This window comes from Pleurodeles waltl, chromosome 2_2 (genome assembly GCF_031143425.1).
Source record: "Pleurodeles waltl isolate 20211129_DDA chromosome 2_2, aPleWal1.hap1.20221129, whole genome shotgun sequence".
Lineage (NCBI taxonomy): Eukaryota > Metazoa > Chordata > Amphibia > Caudata > Salamandridae > Pleurodeles > Pleurodeles waltl.
The window spans coordinates 1,164,528,045-1,164,543,350 of record NC_090439.1 but is presented as its reverse complement, the minus strand read 5'-3'; the positions used below and the strand labels follow the sequence as shown (position 1 = coordinate 1,164,543,350).

The 15,306-nt window shown below is 40.4% G+C and overlaps 1 pseudogene; it reads right to left on the bottom strand.

The window, feature by feature from the left end:
• Positions 1 to 6,732: 6,732 nt before the first annotated feature.
• The window catches only part of LOC138278932 (zinc finger protein 585A-like), a 148,372-nt pseudogene continuing 139,798 nt past the window's right edge, over positions 6,733 to 15,306 (bottom strand).

The window sequence follows — 15,306 nt, the reverse complement described above, 5'->3', positions numbered from 1 at the left end:
CATCAAATTCTGCTTCTAAAACTTAAACGTTTAGAGCATCAATATTATTCTTCTGCTTCTAATTTTAACCTACAAGAACTTATTCAAGCAAAATTGCAATTTAACAACATTTTGTTGGATAATGCCTCCTCTTTTCTTCTACGTAGTGCTGCCCGCTATTATGGGGGTTGAAATAGATTAGGGAAACTTCTTGCTAATTATCTAAAAGTACGAAAGCAACGCCAAACAGTGAAGTCTATAATTACGGATACTGGCAACTCCCTTTTAAGGATGACGATATCCTAGCTGCATTATTATCAAGCACTTTATACTCCTGACTTATTCCCGACCTCCTTACAGATCGATGATTATTTAAAGAAAATTCCAAACCCTAATAAGACTTTATTTGATGTCTCTTCTCTTGAAGTAGATATTTCTTCATCAGAAATCTTTAATGCCCTTCATTCTCTTCAAAAAGGTAAGACTCCTGGTCCGGATGGATTCACAGTGAAATGTTTTCTACATTCTTCTGACATTTTACTTCCCAAGCTTTTACAGCTTTTTCAATTCTTCACAGGATCTGGATATACAGAGGGAACATTTCAAGAAGACTCAATTTGTTTAATCCCAAAGGAAGGTAAGGACCATACTTTTTGTAAAAATTATAGGCTAATTTCTCTGCTCAATACAGATTACAAAATTGTTGCTAAATTGTTAGCCTTACGTCTTGATCCCCTTTTACCTGTGATGATAAGTAAGGAACAAACTGTATTTGTCAAAAGTAGACTTGCTTCTGACAACTCTAGAGCATTCTTCAATGTACTCAGCAAAGCTTCCACTCTTTCGTACTCCTTAGCAGCAATTTCCAAAGATGCTGAGAAAGCGTTTGACCGGTTACACTGGTCTTTTCTATTAAAACCCTTAGCTTGGCATGGCTTAGGGCCCCAATTCATTTAATTTATCTCTTTGCTTTATCAATCCCCAATGGCATCGATATTGGTGAATGGGAAATTGTCTAGATACTTTTCATTAAGTTGAGGCGTTTGTCAAGGTTGTCCGCTCTCTCCACTCCTATTTATCTTAGCTGTAGAGCCTTTTCTATCCTGTGTTAGAAATAATATTAAACTTGAGGGTTTCCAATATGGTAAGAAACACTTAAAATTAACGGCATATGCAGATGATATACTTTTATATATTTCAAACCCTGAAATCTCGATTCCGTTTCTACTTCAGGAGATAGAGGATTTTTCTTTGATTTCGGGTTATAAGATAAATTCGGATAAACCTGAAATCCTTCCTCTAACAAAATTTTGTTTTAGATCATTGTTTGATTTTACTGGCTTTCATTGGAATACATCCAAAATTAAGTATTTAGTTCACCTCTTCCATTAAAAAGTCCATTGAAGTAAATATCTCTGATGCTTTAGAGAAGGTTGATAGATCCCTTTTGTTATGGAATCCCTTATTTTTATCTTAGTGGGGTCATCTTGACTCTATCAAAATGATGATTTCTCCTAACATTTTATATATCCTATCCATGATTCCGATCCCTCTTCCTGTTACTTTTTTTAAACAACTTGACTTAAGACTATCTGATTTCCTTTGGAACAATAAGAAATCTAGAATTTCTCTTAGTCAACTTCGCCATTCTAAACAGGAGGGGGGAGCCAACTTTCCTGATTTCCGACTGTACCATAAATCCTTTTGTTTGCATCAAGCTTCTTGATGGATCTCCTTGTCAAGCTCTGTGTTTACTCCCTTATGGTTGGATATTGAATGTTCTTTTCGTCTACCTTTTTCTCCTCATGAGGTGGTATCCTTTTCTTATAATATTTTGATTATCTCCTCCCTGCTTCTTAAGCATACTTGTGCTCTTCTGCATTGACACTATTTATCTCCACCTGTCACTTATTCCTCTTTTCTGAATTCCCCTATTTGGCATAATCGTCTCATCACTATTAATAAAAAACTTTTATTTTGGAAATCTTGGAGACAAAGAGGTATAGCGTGGGTCAAAGATTTATTTTCCAATGATACTCCACTTTCATTCTCCCAATTCCAACTTCTATTTCACTGTCCTAATTCCTTCATGCCTAAATATCTCCTTCTTATTATTATTATCCTTGATGTACTATTTTCATTGCCTTCTCTTCCTTCTTCTTCAGAATTGACTTTTTCATTCTCCTGTTTTGACACGGCCTAAATCTAAAATTGAATCTCATTGGGAATTGGATTTGGGATGTACCTGGACTATTCCCTTCTGGAATAAGATATGGCATAGATCATATAAAATATCTAGATCAGCTTCTACAACAAAGTCACTTTTCTTTCTTTATCACAGACTTTATTTTACTCCCTCTTTTATAGGTAAATTTTCTGTATCCCCAACTTCAAATTGTTGGTCTTGTGACAGCCAAAAGGGAGATCTTATGCATATCCGCTTTGAATGTCCTCCCCCTGTCTCTTTTTGGAGAAAGGTTTGGCGTCAGATCACCTCAATTTTTCATTTGCGATCCCAATTATCTTCCTCAGTGCTTTTCCTAGATAGTCTCTCTGCTGATATTGTTTCAGATGATGATAATTTAAAGTTGTTGGATCTCATGTTAGCTTTAGCCTTTCATCAAATTACTCTTAATTGGAAAAAGTAATCCAACATTTCCTATAAAGCTTGGTGGTATAATGTTTGCCACTATCATAGGCTAGATATTGCATTTACTTCTTTATGCTGCCCCTCTATAAATAGAGGTCTGTATTGGTTACCTTTGACTGATTATCTTAATGCTGTTGCTTGCAATCCTATTAATTGTACATTATCGGAGAATTTTAAGCCACCATGAATGGTTTGCTTTCTCTGTTCTTGATTGAATTTAATTTTAATTTCACTATATACTTTACTGAGTATTACTGTTTTTAGTTTTTTTAATACACATTGTATCTTTCTTCTTTTTATTGGTCCTGTTCCTTTTTATTGTTTTCCCCCTTATTACATTTTAAAATGTTAAACAGCTTTTACAATTCCTTTCAAATTTATATTATTATCGTTGTGACAGATATTTTGTATTGTTATTATGAGATCCATATGTATTTGATTTTCATAAAGCTGATTTACCTTAAAAAAAAAGTCTACATTGCCAAAGCCTCACTCCAACATTGAGGTCTTGAATCCATAACATTGGTGAGACGCTCCCACGAATAAGTTACGCTTCTACGCCCTCAAACACCACCACATCCTCTCCCTGCACTAACTCGCACCAGAGAGGAAGGTTCCCATTTAGTAGTGTTTGCGCATTGTCACAAGTCCTCTGTCCATAACCTGGACCACATGGCTAGTCAGAGCTACACAATCTTCTCTGCTCACTCTGCACAGGGTGCCATAAACTATGTGGACAACTGTTAACTAGCACTCTTAGAGACCACATGCGGTCCGCCTCAAACTCAGTCAGGCCTCAAGCCACACCCCACACCCTCTCGCCATGTGGTACATACCCCTATACCTCGGGGTATCTTGAGTTATCCCAGACAACTGCTACGAAGATCCTGAAATATGCACTTTTTCTTGTCCACAAATGAGTGGAAATCTCCTCGAAGATGATGCAGGCTGGAAGATCTGGCATATCTGTGCCTTGGCAAACAGTGTAACCCCTCATCAGAATGGCTAAAATGCCATCCAGCTGAGATAACCATTCCTTGTTCTTCAATCTGGCTTTAGGCTACATAATGGCCAGCACATGCCAACTCAAGAATGCTATTGTTATGGATTGATGGAATAACAAGATGATTGTATCTTGAGAACAAACCATGGAAGGGGCAAGGCCAACTCTTGTTAAACATGATGGTAAAATAATATAATCTGATAAGCTTCAGCAGGATGTTGAGGTCGATTATGGACTCCTATACAGGGTCTTTAAGCTGTTGATTGACTTTTCAACTGGAGGCCATCATCTGTTGTGGTGACCAACTGTATATTAATAAAAGTTAGTAGCTGAAGGATGACACTGGCTGGTGCTAACATGTAGTCGTAGATGAGTGACAGGATTCCGAGCCCCTGAACAATACTGTAAATGAATACCTCTTGCAGTTGAAGTATCCACTTCTGGCTATGCAGTGGGGATTTTGAGGAGGACGTTACAATAGTGATATCAGTGATTTGTGGTCATATACAGCTGACAAGTCTGTCCAGGGATTTAAAGATGGGAGCACTGGCACTCCCAGTGAACAGTTATCATTTATTTCTCCATGTGGGAGGACTATTGCTCTGCGGAGATGAAGCAATGACTGAAATCGACTATTAATGCCCATTCCCCATTTAGTTGTGTTGAAAAAGTGCAGTCCTGCAGCTCCATCAGGCTGGAATTAACAGAATTTAGCATCAAAATATTTAGAAGGTCGTTTCAGATAAAAGTGCATCTTTGGTGGCCTTGGCCTTGAAGGCTTGTTCTTAAGAGGTTCTTTGAGCTATGTAATATTTCAGATTAAATTTGTCCATGTATTTGTCCAGGCCTAGGAAGCTGCACAGTTACATCACAGTGGATAACGTAATATCCTGCACTTTGGTAGGGCCTGGGGCTACCCCACTAGCTCAGATGCAAAGTTTGAGGAAGTTTACATTGTGTTAAAAATAATACCTTGTTGCTTAACATGAGGCCATAGCATTGGTGGTGGTTTAAAAGTGTCTTCAATATGGATTTATGTTTGTCTGTTGTCTTCTTATGAACTAGAATATAATCACTTACATTAATAACTTTCCAGAGTCCCAAAAACTGCTCAAATACCACAATGAAAAAGCTCTGTGGCACAAGAGATGCAGAAGTGTAAGCACTGGAAACTTCTGACCTCAATGAGCATTGAAAACATTAGGATATATTGTGATTGAGAATCAACAATAAGTATTTAGAGTTAAGGTCCTTGTTAGAGAAACAACAGGCCTGTTAACCTACGTGACCAAAACTGTCAACGAGTATTCATGTTTGACATTAGTGTTGGCTAAAGGTATGTCCATACATACCTATACTTTGTGGTGTTGCTTTAGTTTTCATGCCACCATAATAGGAGGCATCCATAGACTGGGTGTCTCTTCTTTCTCAAAAATATCAGCCTTTTCTTTAGCAGCACCTCCACCTATGGCCGCATAATAAAACAAACACACTCATGATTGCAGTCAAAACAATGTGCAGCAATAATGTCTTTGAAGACTGCTTGGAAGTCAGCGAGTAAAAGGGCAGGTTCTCAAGTAGGGGTGATTAAAGATATTTATTTTTTTCCCAATCCATAGTAAGCAGATGCAAAGTTGCAGGTAATTCCATTGTTTGCACATGCACTGACTTTATTAACAAAAAAGTGAAAGGAGAAGGGGAGGGAATGTGTTAAGAAGTATTCCAAAACTTTTCAGTTTAAGGGTCAGATGTACAACGCATTTTCCCTGTAGGCTGTTTTTCAACAGGTAAAATGCATTTTGGCATATACCAAAGGCAAAATGCAAGTCGGTAACTTGTTACCGACTCACATTTTGCTTTTGCGATTCGGTATTAGGAAGGAGTGAGTATAGGGAGTCCCTTCCCAATAGCGAGTCACATTATGAATGTTTTGCAACCGGGAATGCGGTCGCAAAACATTAATACTTTACCGACTCATTGAAGGAGGTGGTAACTCTTTCGCAAACAGGAAGGGATCCCCAATGACCCCTTCCTCTTTGTAAATGGGGGCACCAACTTTTTTTCATAGGAGGCAGTGATTCCACGGACCATTGCCCAACCTAAAAAAACAAAAAACAAAAAGCAAACATTTCATTTTTCTTTTTGTAATGCATCCTTTTTTACTTTCAGGAAAATGGGCTGCATTTAAAAACAAAAAGCAGGCACAGACATGGTGGTCTGCTGATCCCAGCAAGCCATCATCCCAATGGATAGCAAAAGGCGACCTGCCTCATGAATATTAATGAGGCAGGTCAGTTGCGACCCATTTGGGAATCACAAACAGTGTCTCAGCCATTGTTGAACATCAGTGTTTGCAGTCACAAAAAATGCAGATTGCGAGTCGCAAACACTGAAGGTCGTACATCTGGTCCTAAGTCCTTTATTGCAGTCACCTCAAGCCAACCTTATTCGCAGCTCAGAGATCAAATCTTCCACATTATCTGTTCCCTCAGCAATCTCAGTCACCCAAGATTCCACCTGATGACACACAAGTAGCTAACGGGATAGCATGCTAGATTGCTGGATTACAACAGAAATTCCTTCCAAAACAAGGCTTCATAGTTCACAGGCAGCAAAACAATTACAGTAAGAGAAAGTCTCATGCTGCACAGCACTTAATGTAAATACTTTAAAGGTAATTACATTAATCTAATTACAGTGGCCGCCCCATTACAGTTTTCTTCTAAACAACATTCTTATCCGGTTATGACCTGTGTGACACTAGTCTTCAAAAACGACAGGAGGACCTTGCGATCAGGTAGGGCATACAGACTTCACTGCAGGGGAAGTTGCTTTGAATTGCACCTTCAGGGGGCCAGACTTCTAAAATCAACTGTACCTTTTATTTTTATTTTTTTGACATTCATGCCACAGATATCTCTTGAATTTTTCCAAGTATATGCAGAAGGTTGAGACTTGAGACTGCACTAGCCAAAGACACACCACATTCCCAAAAGAAGGTGTTACCCAGTCTCAGACCAAAGAAACTTGTTATATTCATTTAAATCATTTTTGGAGAAATGTGTGTATCTGCAAACCACAATGGATTGAATTCCAGCTGTCAAATTACATGAAACTTTTATTTTAATTTTGAGTTACACCTTGTACAACAAAACACTTTTTCAACATTACAGTGGTATGTTAGTATTTGATATCCAGAAAAACATTCTGGTTCATAGTTCATAAATAATATGTAGCATAAGGTCACTGTTGGAGGTTCATAAATCAACTTCATTGCCTCATCATTTAGCTACTGATTAACATAAGATCCTACATGAGTATTCAACGTTATAGCAGTACCAAGCACATATATATAATCATTCACTCGTTACAAAGGTACTTTCACAAGTACCAGTAAAATGTACACTTCTTTATAAACCTATTTATACGCTTCACAGTTGATTCAACTGTGTTCATTAACGCTGGAGTCCTACTAGGTTAAATGCAGAAATATACTTCCATCCATGTAGATTAGGATTCAAATTATTTCTTCTACTAATACTGGGAGAAAACATCCTCACTAGTTTTAACAGGTCTGGCAAAGCAAACAAATAAGTTGATAAAATAGTGGGGCCACAATGCATCTCTGCCAATGGCAATTTTGAGGTATACATTTTTCAGACACTCCTCAGTGTGTTGTATCTCATTTGTTGGTGTGAAGAGATACTATCAACTGCAAAAGGACGTTATTATTCTGAGCAGGGCCGGCTTTAGGACTGGTGGGGCCCTGTGCGACAGTTTATTGTACCCCCCCCCATGACTTCTGCCTCTGTTTCACCCGCAAAGGTGCACCTCATCCCTCCATCGCTCCCCTTTCACATACATTCATGTGTTTTAAAGCACTTGTAAAGGCTGGCTTTACTAAACCACTCAGCTAGCCACATAAAACATAGGGGCATATTTAAGAGCCCCTAGTGCCATTCTAACACCAAATTAGCACAATTTTTTTTACGCTAATGTGGCGTTAGAAGGCCCAAAACGCTGTGCCATATTTACAAAGTAGTGCAATGCATGCATTGCGCAACTTTGTATCCCTTTGTGCTAAATTATGCCTGCACCAGGCATAATGTATGCAAAGGTGACATTCCTCCGTTAGTGAGAGCCAAAACAATGGCGCAAAGAAATCTGACGGATTTCTTTGCATCATTTTTTTCCGGCACTTTTAACGCCTGCTCAGAGCAGGCATTAAAAGGAGGCTTCAATTGGTTACAATGGGCCTCTGGGTGCTTTGCAAGATTAACGTCAAAATTTTTTACACTAATCCTGCAAAGCAGCGGACTATCGTAAGAAATTCTGACTCGAGTCCCCTAACTACTACCATGGTGCGTCGTATTTTGAATATGACACACACACTGTGGCATTAGGGGGGCGCTAAGGGGTGCAAGAAAAGTGGCAACGTACTGTGTGCAGCTCCACTTTTCTTAAATATGCCCCATAGTTCTGTTTTTTTGAGCAGGAATATTAACCCTCTATGATAGTTTATGTTGAGTCAAAGCTGCCACTAGGCAAACTCCCATCTCTTTCTCTCTAGAAGAAACATTAATCACAAGAGGTACCCTGACATTTTAATTGTTTCTTGAAAGCTAAACGCATAAGGACCTTTCAGCAGGTGCTTTTAAATGGCAAGTTTCGGAAGTTATTGCTAAACATAGCGCCCCCCTAAGGTCAGCGCCCGGTGCGGTCGCACCACCCAAAAGCCGGCCCCAATTCGGAGTTTCAACCCTTTTTTATATAACGCTGGTCTATCAATCATGTAGAACTTTGGTAGAATTCATGAATGATTAATACTCTAGCATCATTCTACTGCCCACAGAATTCTGAATGTTCATGGACCACATTATTAGATCATCCCTACCAGGAAAATGTGGATAAAAACTAGACGGCTTGCAAATTATTTTTTCCTCAGAAACAGAAGAAATGTTCAATAAACATTTCCAGCAGATGCTAAAGGTGCAAGTTTGTATTCCCTGAAATGCACAAAGACTGGAACACTTCTTTCCTTGCCTGCAGTAAGGCACTCAATTCTAAAAGTTAATTTATGGCACCATCATTCATGGCCACTGCTCTTTTTTAATCAGCACAATTGGTATACCTTCTTAGCTTTCTGTCCATGACACTTTGCAGCCCTTCTTAGTTGTATTATATGCTATTCTTTTAAGAGGGACCTTGGGTCACTCTGAAAATGTCCAAGTATTTCTAATTCCATCACTTTATCACTCCTGGTCATTTTTATACTTCTGGCTGCACGATTTCTAATCAAGATTTGAGACAGGATTATACACACTTCCAAAATGCATTTTGTGGTCTCAGAGATTATTTTCCAAAATGAGCTTGATTCATTAGGTTGCAATGTTTCAAGTCAGGGAACACCACTGACTGTCATTGCTGGGTTACATACGTTTTTCTTTAAGCCACCAGGCGGCACTACTCACTGAAGCCTTCTCCACATTCTGTGCATTGGAAGGGTTTCTCACCAGCATGGGTTCTCTGATGTATGAACTGTTTGCATCTCTGAGGGAAGCTTTTCCCATAAGCAGCAATAGGGTTTCTCAGCAGTGTGGATTTTAGACACATGTCCAGCACTAAATCATCCTTTACTGAGTATGGATCTGCTCATGATGGAGAAGACATGTGCTTTGAGTGCATGGGTGTACAGAATGTGTGAAAAGCCCCGGTTTCTCACCAGTATGGACTCTCTGGTGTCTCAATAAAGTGTGTGACCGATTGAATCTTTTCCCACAGTCTGTACACTGAAAAGGTTTCTCACCGGTATGAATTCTCTGATGTCCCAACAATGTGCTCTTGAGAGTGAAGCTTTTCCCACATTCTGTACACCGAAAGGGTTTCTCACCACTATGAATTCTCTGATGATTCACCAGGATGTGCTTCGTACTGAAGCTTTTCCCACATTCTGCACACTGAAAGGGTTTCTCACCAGTATGGATTCTCTGATGGGTCATTAGTGTGCTTGTATCATCAAAGCCTTTTCCACATTCTGTACAGTGGTAGAGTTTCTCTGTAGTGTGGAGTCTTTGGTGTCTTATCAGATATGCCTTATGAATGAAGCTTTTCCCACATTCTGTACACAGATAGGGTTGCTCAGTAGTGTGGACTCTTTGGTGTCTTGAAAGATATGTCTTATGAGTGAAGCTTTTCCCACATTCTGTGCACTGGAAGGGTTTCTCACCACTATGGAATCTCTGGTGTCTCAACAAATGGTATCCTATAGAGAAGCTTCTCCCGCATTCTGTACACTGAAAGGGTTTCTCACTGGTATGGAGTCTCTGATGTTTCATTAGTGTGCTCATCTCAGCGAAGTCTTGGTCACATTCTGTACAGTGGTAGGGTTTCTCACTAGTACACGTTAACCGATGTCTCAACAGTGTGCTCTTCCATGTGAAGGTTTCACCACAGTCTGAACACTGAAAGGGTTTCTCACCAGTATGGAGTCTCTGATGTACGAGAAGATGGCTTTTCCGAGCGAAGATTGTCCCACATTCTGTACACTGATGGGGTTTCTCACCAGTATGGATTCTCTGATGTACCAAAAGGTTTATTTTCTGAGAGAAGAGTTTCCCACATTCTGTACACTGATAGGGCTTCTCACCAGTATGAATTCTCTGGTGTATCAACAAATGGTGGCTAGCTAGGAATCTTTTCCCACATTCTGTACAATGATAGCGTTTCTCACAAGTATGCACTCTCTGGTGACTCAAAAGCTTCTTTGGTTCGGTGAAGCTTTTTCCACATTCTGTACACTTGTATGACCTATCCTCTGACTGAACTATTTCATGCCTGTACAACGAAGAGCCCTCACTGCAGTTTTTCTCACATTCTGCATACTGGTAGAGCTTCTCCCCTGAAAGCATTCTCTGATAATTCAACCAATTTGTTCTACGAGTCAGGATTTTCTCACACCTCTTCCACCTGAATGGTTTCTCCTGAGCATATTCTGATGCTGCACCAACTTTTCATCAGAATGAAAATTAGGTCACACTCTGTACACCTTTTTGGGTTTGTCTGATTATAGATCATCTGATAGTGATCTCTGAGTGAAACTGTTCTCGGACTCTATATACTAACACGGTTTTTAACCAGACCAGAACACCTGAGATAAATATATAAAAAGTCAATGAAACATTTTCACTCTCAACAATGATATGGGTTATCACTGGTACGGATCTTCAAAATGTCCATAAAGATGAGCTCTGTAGGAAGCCTTTTCTTCAGAGAATGAATTGCACAATGTGTATAGAGGGCCAACCTTTGAGTACAGGTTTACTCAGATTCTGCCCACTGATACAGTTTTTCTTCTGGTGATGCTGCGCAGGACTTTTCTGATGTTGTGATGCTGAGGGTCTCTTCATCAAATCCTTTGATTCTGTGAATGATAAAAAAAATGTATTTAACGGTGCATATGAAATAAGGTAGCTGTTTTCAGCCCAGTGGCTATAATACAGAGAAACTGGATGAGGAAGAGCGATTTTTAAGCAGAGAGGCATAAAAGGAGGAAGGCATTGGTAACTGCACTAGAGATTTTAAGGTCCAATGTTACAGTCGGAACATAAATGTATAGCATTCTAGTTGCAACCAGTGAACTAGCCGGTCAGGTGGGCACCCCCACCAAACATACATCCTGAACTCAACAGCTCAGTTTCAAAATAAGGCCTCTTCAAGTTTGGTGCCCTTTGACCATGACACTTAATTGGTTGGCATCAGTACTAGTAATTTTGAGCCAGTGAAAGATCTCTCCATTGGCACATACCCTCCTAATACCAGATCCATGGAAGCTCTATTAGAAGGCACAAGGACCTTGCTGACTTTGGGAAGTAAGTACCCTTCTATAAAGGAATTAATATTGATCAAATTAGCAATGCGCCAAATCTACCGAAAGAGCTATTCCATGTCATTTCTGATCTACTATATCATATAGCAAGTCAGATCTCAACTATACCACCAAAAGCTGTGGGAGAATATTTCTTTCCATTTCACAGACAAAAAGTAATTAATCCATACAGGGATTTTGCAAGAAAGTATTTCTCTTGCACACGTGGATGACCCACAACCTAAGCCTCACATACAAACACAGTGTTACATTTTGAGCCAGTAACCTTGCAGCTTAAGGCATCATGTTTTTATTTTTTTAGGTATTTGTCCTTCTGGTTCCCCCAATGATCTCTTCCTCAAACCCAAAATAAAAGAAAGAAAAAACACATAAAACTTTTGTTCACTCAGAGCTGCTTTGACAACAGCATAGTTGCTAGCATGAAGATCTACCACGAGGATGCCCATTTAAAAAATAAAAAACTTTCACTACGGGCAGGTGGATCTGAGTGATTATTGTTTTGTTTCATGGTTGCCTTAAATTCTGGAAATAAATTGGTGTTGACCAGTTACAGAGGTTCACTGACATAAAGACCTTACTGTGTCCTTTCCAAGTGAGATCTTTCTTGGGCAAATTGGGTGAGCCTGGTTGCTGGGAGACTACGTGAGATTTCTAAATGTAGGGATCGGACCTCAACTTAGAGGTTCTCAAAGGTAGAAATCTGTCTTGCTACAAAGTGGGTAAGGTATAGGGTAAGACCTATGCCAGGAAAAAACATACCTTAATGTGTTATACTGCTTTAATACACTTCATAAATCTCCTTATTTGATTCACTTATGTCCCCTTCCTGTTGAGTAAGTAGGGAGGTTCCTTGGGGTCTGTGCCTCTAGGAATAGCTATAGTATATGGAAACAAGGGTTTTACGGTGGACCAGTTATAGTTTTATCATTTGCGGGGCAGTCTGAAACGTGAGGTTGTTTTTGCTTCCTTATTGTGTTCAGTTCTGATGCTTATTCAATTCTCCCACACACATGGACCAAAAGACACTTAGAGCCAGATGTATCAAAGCTTTTTGCATTCGCAAACAGTGCGAATGCCCGTTTGCGAATGCAAAAAGCCATTTCAGAATGTATCAAAGGCATTCTGAATGCAATATTAAAAAATCGCTATTACCAAATCGTAAATGTGATAGATTGCATTTTGCGAATCAGAAATAGCGATTTCTTAAAAATCGCTATTTCCGATTCGCAAAATGCATACTTGATACATCTGGCCCCTAAACCTGTTTCCTCTGGAGGCAAGTGACAAGAGAAGAAGGACGAGGGAAGTAATCGCAGTATCCTGTAGCTGGTTCTTACCTTTCCGCTTTTTTACATTAAGAAGCCAATAAATGCCTGTTTGAATTTGTTCTGAAGAGGGTCTATATAACTTGTAAGGAAACAAGGGACGAAATGTAGAATTTTATGCTATTCTTGCTGGTGGCTTGATTGTGAGGACTATGACAAGTGTGAGTCTCCACAGCCTCTGCAAATGGTGCAGCCTGTCCTTTTATAAAAAATAGATAAACGGTTCATCGCACTGCTCCATTCAGAGTGTAGGATGTCACTCAAACCCACACTCTGAATGAAAGTGCGTAAGCCCACCAGTTCAGAAGGTGGGCTGCCAATCAGCTAGCATTAGCGCTTGAGGTGGGAGTGAACCAGAGCTACAATCCACAACTGTGAATGTGCCGGTTTGCTCTTCGAAGCTTGGAGCCCACCAAAGTTGCCTTCTTCACCCCACCTTCCCACCTCTGACCCTTCATAACTGTGCATTACATACCCTGTTCTCTCCAGACCGTGCAGCCCATCCCTGCCAGCAGCTGTGATCGCCCCCACCTCCATCACAGCTCCTATGAGTGACCACAATCAACGTAGGCAGAACAGGGGTCACCACACTTAGTCCCTGCTTACCTCAGCCACAGCACCTCCCTCGCCCTTTCTCGGCTCATCAGTGATCATCGCCCACCTAAGAGCATAAAATGGAAGAGATGCAGCCCCAGAAAAACTTTTGTTATATTTGAGTAAGGACATTAATCAGTCAAATGTATTAGTTATTGTGCCTAGCCTCTGAATTTAAAAAAAGTTTGGAAAGTGCTTTCTTTTTCTAAAGTAACGTGCAACTCTTTTTGCTCAAATCTAATCAAATTCAACGATGACGTGCAATCGTCAATAGAAGTTACCAGCTGAGCATACAAGTAAACATATATGGGATGGAGAGCAGCTAAATGGACAGCATTCTCAATACATCATGCATATTAAAAGGACAATTTACAAAACAAGCATTGGCAAAGCCTATATGTCTCAGCTATTTTAGGTGTGTGTGTTCTTTGTTGTACTGTGTGTAGTGTTATGCGTGTGAGTTACAATGGTGGTTTGCAGGCAGCAACAGAGGCAAGATTTCGGTCAGGGGACAGTCAAACAATAGCATGGGCAGAGGGTTTAAAGTATAATTAAAGATAATTTTTATTTTTCTCTCCCAAACTAGTAATGTATGTGTTAGATAGATAGAGTGTGGACGTGTAAGCCTGGGGTGGGTTGAGTGTTGACATCCCTGTGTTTGTCAGCCAAGTGGTAAATGTTGGCGGCAACACTTGCATGATAAGTGCACGGGGCTCGTAAGGGCAGAGAACGCAAAGGGTTATTTGTGAGTGAGCTATAACTGCATTGGCCACAAAAATAAATTGAAAACCCTAATGAAAGCCAGAGTTGGTGTGTACTAGTTAACTATTTAATCACGTGTTTGACAATACCTCTACGTCAATTACGAACACACTGAGTCAATCACACACTATGAATGAAATGGATCCTAATGTTATGAATGCACTTCCAAAACTCAGATAAATGCAGCACAACAAAGGACGAGTGGTAGTAAGAGTGAGGTGAAACCTGAGGAAGACAGTAAGAGCATAAGAAAGCCAAGGAGAGAGGAGTGAGCTAAGGCGTGAACGAGCCCAGCACATATTCCGCAGCGGACACGTGCAGTGGGTGTGCCACTGGCGCACCTAAGGCAAGGCCCATCTGCACCTGTCCACGCCTGGACGCGGCAGGACACCTGGCTGTTTTGGGCTAGATCCCCTACTCTATACCAGACAAGAACTGCTGGATCTCTTGGTGACCCTGCCTAATGCCTGCAGCCATTCACTGAACCTCTACAATGCGGAGATGTGCTGCGAAGTTGGTTCTCAGTTCTGGCTCCATCGCCCTCGATAGCCGAGGTAAGCATAGTACCCCAGTCCCAGCATTCTGCTAATTCTTTCTCTCTTAACAGTAGTTCATTGATGAAACACAAACTTGAGGTACATGATTTTCTTGAAGAGCATATGCCGAATGCAGTCTTGCTGACTAAGACGTGGCTTAATGAGGATTCTTCCCTAGACATACTACAAGCCATCCCCAAAGGTTTCACCATCGCGAGGCTGGATCGGCCCCCACAGAGATGGGGAGGAATTCAATTGTTTTTAAATAGACACTTCACTGGACCTTCTCTGAGCTCCTTATTGATGGCTGTCCTTCTTTTCTTTCCTTCTCACAAACAGTTTTGTTGTGTCAGGGGCCTTGATCTATCGTCCTCCTGGTCCCCTATCCAACTCTGCCACCTCTCTAGCTGATACTCAATTTTCTTTAGCCCTTCGCTACTCCAATTGTTTGGTGGTAGGTGACTTCAACTTACACTTTGACAGTGCCAGCTGCCCTGTGATCGCCGCGCTAATTGGAGATTTGGAGGAGAGTTTACAACTTGCTCAGCTAGTTGTTACTCCTGTGCATAGCT